Source organism: Emydura macquarii, unplaced genomic scaffold (genome assembly GCF_026122565.2).
Source record: "Emydura macquarii macquarii isolate MOO-44397 ecotype Brisbane River unplaced genomic scaffold, CSIRO-AGI_Emac_v2 contig_306, whole genome shotgun sequence".
NCBI classification, from domain to species: Eukaryota; Metazoa; Chordata; order Testudines; family Chelidae; genus Emydura; species Emydura macquarii.
Window position 1 is genome coordinate 4,263,453 of NW_027130443.1, and position 8,846 is coordinate 4,272,298.

At 47.0% G+C, this 8,846-nt stretch overlaps 1 long non-coding RNA gene across 1 annotated transcript; it reads right to left on the bottom strand.

Moving 5' to 3' along the window:
* Nucleotides 1-7,172: 7,172 nt before the first annotated feature.
* On the bottom strand, nucleotides 7,173-8,841 carry LOC137159205 (uncharacterized). Its single transcript, XR_010921588.1, has 2 exons — nucleotides 8,515-8,841; nucleotides 7,173-7,744 (listed from the first exon to the last, which is right to left on the bottom strand). It is a non-coding gene; the product is annotated as an uncharacterized lncRNA (long non-coding RNA).
* Between the last annotated feature and the right edge of the window lie 5 nt (nucleotides 8,842-8,846).

Sequence of the window (8,846 nt, forward strand, 5' to 3'; positions counted from 1 at the left end):
TCCATCAGTCCAGCTATCATCAGTTGGGGAGTGGAGTTCCTACAACAATGGAAAAAACCTTTCTGTTTCTATGGGCTGCATCTACACGACGGCTTTATACCTCTGTACGCCCTATGGGGTAGATATGGCCTTAGTTAATTTTTTATAAAATGTTTTAAATTAACTACTCTGCATTCTTCAGAGGAAGTTTCTCTCTGATTTCTTTTTAGTTTTGTCTCCTCAAAGCTATATTTGTCAGACCACTGTTTTATTTTCACTTCCTTCTTGCTTCACTGATTTAAGAGCCTTCCTCACGTGACTCATGGAAACTTTGAGCTGGGTGTTGCAATGGCTTGACGATCTTCTTTGGTAACCAGGGAGGAGTTTCTGCAAAAGTCACAAGACCCTGTGACAATGGGAATTGTTTTCTTAGTGAGTCCCTGGCTCAGGAACTCAGTCAGCTGCCCTGCAGAACTTCCAAGACATCTACCTGGCAGAGTGTAGGTAAACTAAGAAAAAACAATCTGGTCATCTGTGGCTCGTTTGAGCTTCACTGTAGCAGCTGGCAAGAGAACCTAGATCCTCCAAAAATACAAGCCACAGCCATCTGAGCCACAGGAGAACCTCCGTTAGTAGTATAGGGCCTATGACACACAGCTGAGCAGTTCTGACTCCGCACAACACACACCGATGGGTGCTTTCCCATATGTTTCACTTCTGAAGGACTTTCCACCTGACGGGCTCAAAGACCTTTGCAAATATGAACTAATTAAGCCTGAATGCAGCATGTACGATTAACTGCCTTGTAGGCAGGCGGGGCCCGGGTGCATTCAGATACAAACAGCTCACGGCCCTCAAAAACTGAGCATGGGCTCTTGAGACCAGAGTGGATACTCCGGAAGGAGCTAAGGGAGCAGACAAGAACACAGACTGGACTTCACAGGACACAGTAGAACGGTCCCAGCCCCAGCCTGACAGCCTCTGTGCTGTTGCAGAGGATGAAAGTCTCGGGGAAGGAGAACATCAAGCTGGAGCAGAGGGAAACAACCTCTTAGTTGGGACCCTCCTTCCAGATGATGTCGTGGTGTCCTCTCGCCCTGAGGATACCCCTCCTTGGGAAAGGACCCTGTTATTAGGAAGAGACAGGTAATAGTAATGGGGGGTTCGATTATTAGAAATAAAGATAGTTGGGTTGTGGTGACCGGGAGAACCATACGGTGAGTTGCCTGCTGGCTGCAAAAGTCGCGGACCTCTTGAGACAGCTAGACAGAGTTATGTGCAGGGCCGGGGAGGAGCCGGCAGTTGTGGTACACGTAGGTATCAGTGTGACATAGGAAAGGGAAGAGAGAGGTCATGGAGACCAATTTTAGGCTGCTAGGTAAGAGATTCATATCCAGGACATCCATGGGGAGCATTCTCTGAAATGCTTCCAGTTTCACCACGTGCAGGGCCAGCTGGACAGGCAGAATTGCCGGGTCTCAATGCAGGATGGGCCAATGGTGTTGGGAGAAGGGTTTTAGGTTTGCTAGGAACTGGGGAACCTTTTGGGAAAGACGCGGCCCATACAGGAAGGATGGGCTCCACCTAAACCAAACTGGAACCAGACTGCTTCAAATTAAAAAGGTCATAGAGGAGATTTTAAACGAAAGGCTGGGGGAATACTGATAAGAGTGGAGGAGCACACGGGTTGAACCCAGACATACCCTAGAAGAGGATTTATTAAAGGGGAGACTCTATATCCTAGTAAAGAGCAGAGGATAGAAGTTGATAAAGTACAGGCAAGAATTGGAGAGAAACAGCCAAACAAAAGAGTCCCATTCAATTACACTCCATGAAGGCAGACAACTAAAATACCGACACATTTTATAAGTGTTTGTACACAGATGCAAGAAATCTAAATACTAAAATGGGTGAACTTGATTGCCTGGGATTAAATGAGGATATTGATGTAACAGGCATCACTGAAACTTAGTGGAGCCATGATAATCAGTGGGACAGGGTAATACCAGGGCACAGAACGTGTAGGCAGGACCAAGCAGGTCGCGCTGGTGGGGGAGCGGCACTGTATGTGCAAGAAAGCACAGAGTCAAATATAGTGAAAATCTTAACTGAATCAAACTGTGCCATAGAATCTCTGGATTGAAATTTCAAGCTTGAATACACATGATCTTAGCCATAGAAATATACTATTGACGTGATGGTGATTGTGACATACTCAGGGAGATTAGAGAGGCTACAAAAACTGAAAACCCAATAATAATGGGGGATTTCAACTATCCCCATATTGACTGGGTACATGTCACCTCAGGATGGGATGCAGAGATAAATTTGTAGACACCATTAATGATGCATCTTGGAGCAGCTAGTCCTAGAACCCACAAAGGGAGAGGCAATTCTTGATTGAATCCTAAGTGGCACCCAGGATAGCAACCATAATGTAATGAAATGGAACATCCTTGTAAGGGGGAAACTACCAAAGAAACCCACCACAGTGGGAATCTACACAAATATGAAACTAGCTAAACAGAAATTCAAAGGTACAGTTGCAAGAGTGAAATGCCTGCAAGCTGCATGGAAACTATTTAAAGACATCATAATAAAGGCTTAAGCTCAATGCATACCCCAAAACAAAAAACAAAACAAACAAAAAACGAATAAGAGGACCAAAAAAAAATGTCACCATGGCTGAGCAGCAGAGTAGAAGAGGCAGTTAGAGGCAAAAAGATAGCTTTTAAAAATTGGAAGTCAAATCCTACTGAGGAAATAAACTCTGGCAAGTCAAGTGTCAAAGTATAATCAGGCAGGCCAAAAAAACAACAACAACAACAAACAATTTAGAGCAACTAGCAAAAGACACAAAAACTAACAGCAAAATTTTTGGAGGCCACTGGACGATCAAAGTGATAAAGAAGGACTCAAGGAAGACAAGGCCATTGCAGAGAAGCTCAAGGAGTTCTTTGCATCGGTCTTTACGGCAGAGGAATAGGGAGATTCCCACACCCGAGCCATATTTTCAGCTGACAAATCTGAGGAAATGTCTCACATTAAGGTGTCATAGGAGGAGGTTTTGGAACAAATTGATAAATTAAACAGTAATAAGTCACTTGACCAGATGGTATCACCCTAGAGTTCTGAACAAACTCAAAAATATGAAATTGCAGAATGGGTAACTGTGGTATGTAACCTGTCACTTAAATCAGCCTCTGGATCAGGTAACTCGAGGATAGCTGATGTGATGCCAATTTTTTAAAAAGGCTCCAGAGGCGATCCCGGCAATTACAGGCCGGTGAGCCTAACTTCAGTACCAGGCAAATTGGTTGAAACTATAATAAAGAACAGAATTATCAGACACATCAATGAACATGATTTGTTGGGGAAAAGTCAAAACAGCTTGGAAATCATGCCTCACCAATCTACTAGAATTCTCTGAGGGGGCCAACAAACATGTGGACAAGGATGATAGAGTGGATACAGTGTACTTGGACTTTCAGAAAGCCTTTGACCCTCATCAGAGTAAAATAAGCAGTCATGGGATAAGAGGGAAGGTCCTCTCCTGGATCAGTAACTAGTTAAAAGATAGGAAACAAAGGGTAGGAATAATGGTCAGTTTTTACAATGGAGAGCAGTAAATAGTGGTGCGCCCCAAGGATCTGTACTGGGACCAATGCGGTTCAACATATTCATAAATGATCTCGGAAAAGGGGTAAACAGTGAGGAGGCAAAATGTACAGATGATACAAAATTACTCCAGATAAGTCCAAAGCAGACTGCGAAGAGTTACAAAGGGATCTCACAAAACTGGGCGACTGGGCAACAAAATGGGAGATGAAATTCAAAGCTGATAAATGCAAAGTAATGCACATTGGAAAACATGATGCCAAGTATACAGACAAAAAGATAGTGACTAAATTAGCTGTTACCACTCAAGCAGGAGATCTTGGAGTCATTGTGGATAGTTCTCTGAAAACATCCACTCAATGTGCAGTAGCAGCCAAAAATGCTAACAGAATGTTAGGAACCATTAGAAAAGGGATAGATAATAAGACAGTAAATACCACAGTGCCACTATATAAATCCATGGTACGCCCGCACCTTGAATACTGTGTGCAGTTCTGGTCACCCCATCTCCAAATAGATACATTAAAACTGGAAATACTAGAGAAGGGCAACAAAAATTATCAGGGGTATGGAACTGCTTCCATCTGAGGAGAGATTAAAAAGACTGGGACTGTTCAGTTTAAAAAGTAGACAACTAAGGTGGGGATATAATCAAAATCTATAACCCATGAACGGTGTAGAGAAAGTGACTAGGGAAGTGTTATTTACCCTTTCACAGAACACAAGAACCACGGGTCACACAATGAAATTAATAGGCAGAAGGTTTAAAACAAACTTCTTCACACAACACATAGTCAACCGGTGGAACTTGTTGCCAGGGGATGTTGTGAAGGCCAAAAGTTTCTCTGGGTTTAAAAAAGAGTTAGATAAGTTCATGGAGGACAGGTCTGGCAATGGTTAATAGCCAAGATGGTTAGGGATGCAGCACCACGTGTTTCTAAGCCTCTGACGGCCAGAAGCTGGGACTGGACAATAAGGGATGAATCACTTGATAATTGCCCTGTTCTGTTCATTCCCTCTGAAGCATCCAGCACCAGCCACTGTTGGCAGACAGGATACTGGGCTAAATGGACCATGATCCCATGTGGCCATGCTTATGTTCCATTCCGCAGATGGGGAAACTGAGGCAGAGAGTGGTTAAAGGCCTTATTTGCAGTCACACAGTAAATCGGTGGCAGAGTCAAGAACAGAGCCCAGGAACCCTGACTCACAGTCCTGTGCTTTAATCTCAAGACCGTCCTCTGTCTCAGTCGTGTCAGCTGATCAGCACCATGGATAGGTGGGCAGCTCAATAAGCTGGCAGAGCATTCTCAGCCCACATTGTTTTCCCAGTACAGTCCACTTTCCAGAAACCGAGTCGTCACTATCCTGTCACATGCTAGCCAGCCGGATGCCCTGCAGTAGCCCATACCAGATGGTTAAAAGAAGGGTAACCACACAGACTCCATGACAGCCTGAAAACACATCCCACATAGCTGTACACAAGGGGAGAGAGAAATGCTTCTCTGATTGTACAGGTGATTGGCTTATGGCCTAAGGCGCAGAGGGTGGCCACCCATCATTATGACAGCTTGCATAGCTGCAGTTCCTAGTGGCCTCCTTTTTAAAGTTCAGCATGCAGTTTGTCTCCACAACCTCCTGTGGCAGTGAGTTCCACTGGCTGCCCTCACACTGCACACCCAGCTTTAGCACTCCTGCATATGCCCACGGTTGTACTGAGTTGGGGACTGTGTTAGAGCCATGGGCCCAGATGTGGTTGAGGTCGGGAGTATAAAAGGGGCTGAAGTTAGAAGTGGAAGAGGCAGCTTTGTGTGTGTGTGTGTGTGTGACAGACACACCCCATATGCACCGCAAAAATAACCAGGTCTGAACACAGCTGCAGCCAAGCCATGTCACTCATGGTTTATTCGTGCCTGTGTGGACATGCTATTGCCAGGTTAGAGCCATGCAGGGTACAGCAGGGTCTTTAGTAAAGGAAATACAATAACATGGAAAACAAACATGCACTGTGTGTATCCAGGTTAACAACAGGATATCTGTGCAGAGCAAACAGGATCCGGGCAGGAGAGGGTACTAGGTGGGAGGGGGAGTTCGACAATGAGAGCAGGTTGGGCCTGCCACCCTACAGAGCATGACTCCCTTGTGCTGAACTGAGAGCAGCACACCAAGGAGACACTGTTCTTTTCTTCTGCACCTGCTGGGCACGGCCATGGAACAGGGGGAAGGACAGGCAGCAAGTTACCTTCAGTTAGTGCAGAAAAGTCTTTCCAGCCTATGGAGATTTCCCCGGTGTCCCAAAATGGTCAGAGGAGCAGAGATCAGAGCGGCTGCAAGAACCCACGTTGACAGGCGAGTCAAAACAGCACGGGCGTCACCGACAAACTACGACTGCATTGAGAACGGTGAAATCCATGGAAATCCTCTCCGTGCTTCTGACATCCAGGGGCAAAGGGAATCTAGGGTCAGCTAGACTAATACTAAGTAAGCCAGTCAGTTAAAGCAAAAGGTCTCGTTTTGAGACTCAGGGAATCTCGAGAACGCCTGGCAAAGATACAGTTTCCTAGAAACAGTTCAAGCATCCCTGGGCATGCCCAGGTTCCTGGCCACTGCAAGGAAATGTTACAAAGCTAAGTGCACATTTTCAAACCCGGCTCTCTCAAGTCAGGCACTGTGAGCAATCAAATCAGCAGGCTGATTTTCAGCAGTGCTGAGCAAGCTGCTGCCCCTAAAGAAGGGCCGGCTCAGCACGCTTGAAAGCCAAGCCACTTATTGCACGCTGCGTCCCTTGGGGTTTTTGCACTGTGGTAGCTGGGGTAAGCTGTGCCAGTGCAAATCACTTTTGACACGGGTGTATCTACACGAGGGGTGTGCATTGGTGCAAAAAGCCCAGTATAGAGAAGCCTTTGGATGGATTTAAGTGCCTAATTTTAATAATAAAAATAATACCTGGCTCTCATATGGCCCTTTTCATCTGTAGACACCCACGGTTGAAAACTGTGTCCTTAATATTTTTTAAATGAAATTAAATCTTAGGATATATTTATTTAGGGCCTGATCCCACAAACACCAGAGTATAGAGCTCACTGCCACGAGCTGTCTCTTGGGTGCAATACAATTACTCATGGTGGTAAGCAGGGCTCAGATCCTCAGCGGTATTTAGCTGCCTAAGGGAGTTAGGCAGCCAAATATCTTTGAGGATCTGGACCCAGATACCTGACGGTGTTTCCAGGATTGGGACCTTAGACTGTAACTTTCTTGAGACAGAAACATCTGGCCAGATTCTCGCCTGCCTTGCACCTTGTGTAGTTTACACCAGTGCCAGTGGGTGTGAGCAGGGAACCCTGCTTTGGTGTTTAATCCTCTCTTTGCACGGACACAAAATAATTAATGCAGGATCAGACCCCTCATCTCTTTGGCTGTGCCCTTTCTCTCTGCTGTTGTCTGTGCATACCTATGGCATTAGGTGACTAATAAGCTACTCATAGTGTGAAACAATTACTCATTTAATTAGAACCATCCTGCCATATTATTTCATTGCACAAATACACTCCCATGGAAAGCTCCCTGCTTACATGCCATACTGTGCTCGCGTCCTAACGTTACCCCCGTGTTTGCAGGATCAAACGTTAGTCACATGAGTAACCTTATTCATGGACTAGTCCCACTGATTTCAATTAGGTTAGCTGCCGGCATAAGTGTTTGCGAGACTGGAGCAGTTAGAGTTTGACATTTATAGCCTGATTTGCAAAGTACTGTTGTGGGTTGAGGGTAACTGCCACGTTTCATTCAGGATAAATGTAAAGTGGCCCAAAAAATAGCAGTAGCAGCTAAAATACAGGCATGCAGAAATGCTTGAGCAGAAGCTCAGTGCAGGAGGTCAGACTAGATGGGGGCCAAGGAGTTTCAAATGAAGGGGCTGCGGCTCTGACTGGTGGTATTGTTTTTTTGTCTGTGTGTGAGAGAGGAGGGGCAGAGGCAGACGAGGAAGTCAGGCAGACATTAACAGAAGTGCTGGTAACACGGCCCGAGGGGAAGCTTTTGGGGCACAGTGCTGACTGAAAAGCTGGCCTGGAACAGCGGGCAAAGAAGCACTCTCCTGCTGGCTTGTGAGTCCTGTGTTCAGGAAACGGGACTTCACGTAAGAGCTCTGTCAATAAACAAGATTGCATCAAATGACACACCTGGCACGATCATCAATTTCTCCTAATGGAAACAATCCTCAGGCCCTGAACTTTGACGGACCACAAGGGATAACAGGAGTCAGCAACCACCAAGCCCATTTAATTCCCTGAGAGTTGGGGCCACTTACTTTCAAAGCCATGTTAGTTTTAATTCCTTCCCCTTTTGCCTCAGCTCTGCTGAGTCTCGCTTCTGTGGTAAGAGACTCCTTCATATGTGGATTAATTGCAAGGCAACCGCTTATCTCACTGGCTGACCGTGGGCCCCTTCCTCTGTGCCTTTACTTTCCCCATTTGTAAAATCAATTGTTCTCTTACCAAACCGTACTGGATCCAGCCAGTTTTTGGCCCCAACCCCACAACATCCAGTGCCTCAGTAATGCCTGATGCGTCCCAACACAATCAAGTTACAAAGATTCCACTGGCTAAACACAGAACCGGGGGCAGCTGCTCCCACCACAAATATACCTGGGCCCCCCACTACTTCCAGTGCAACAGCACCGCAGAAACCTTGGCCTCTATACTCCAGGATCTGTCAGACGCAGGGGGCACTGTTATGGCCAGGTCTGCCAGTGGCCTGGTTTTCTGTGGGGTACAAGCTGTTCTCTATTTTGAAGGTACAATTTGGGGTGTTGAGCAAAGAAGGAAAAATACCAGCAAAAGCCAGTGTTTACTTTTCCCCTGTGAAATCTGTGGAGCTGTTACCCCATCCCCTGGTTAGAGGGGCAATAATACCTACCCCACGGGGGGCTTGGGAGGCTGAATGATCAAAGCACCAGGGCTCCCGGAGCTGGGGGCTAGTTGGTAACAAGAGCCGGCCTGGCTCACGCCGGGCTTTCCCACGCGGCTCCGTGTCCCCCACCCCCAGTGCAACAAGACGGGGAAACTGAGGCACGGAGCGGCTAAAGAAAGAGCCGGGCCTGGGCTCCCCCGGCGGCAATCACAGCCTCCCGCTGGTCTCCCCGCCCGCCACCTGCGCTCCGCTCCCGGCCAGCAGCAGCCGCAGAGCGCGGGCAGGGACCGGAGGCGGGGCCGGGGCGGGGCGAACCCGCCGCCAGTCGCCGCCCCGCC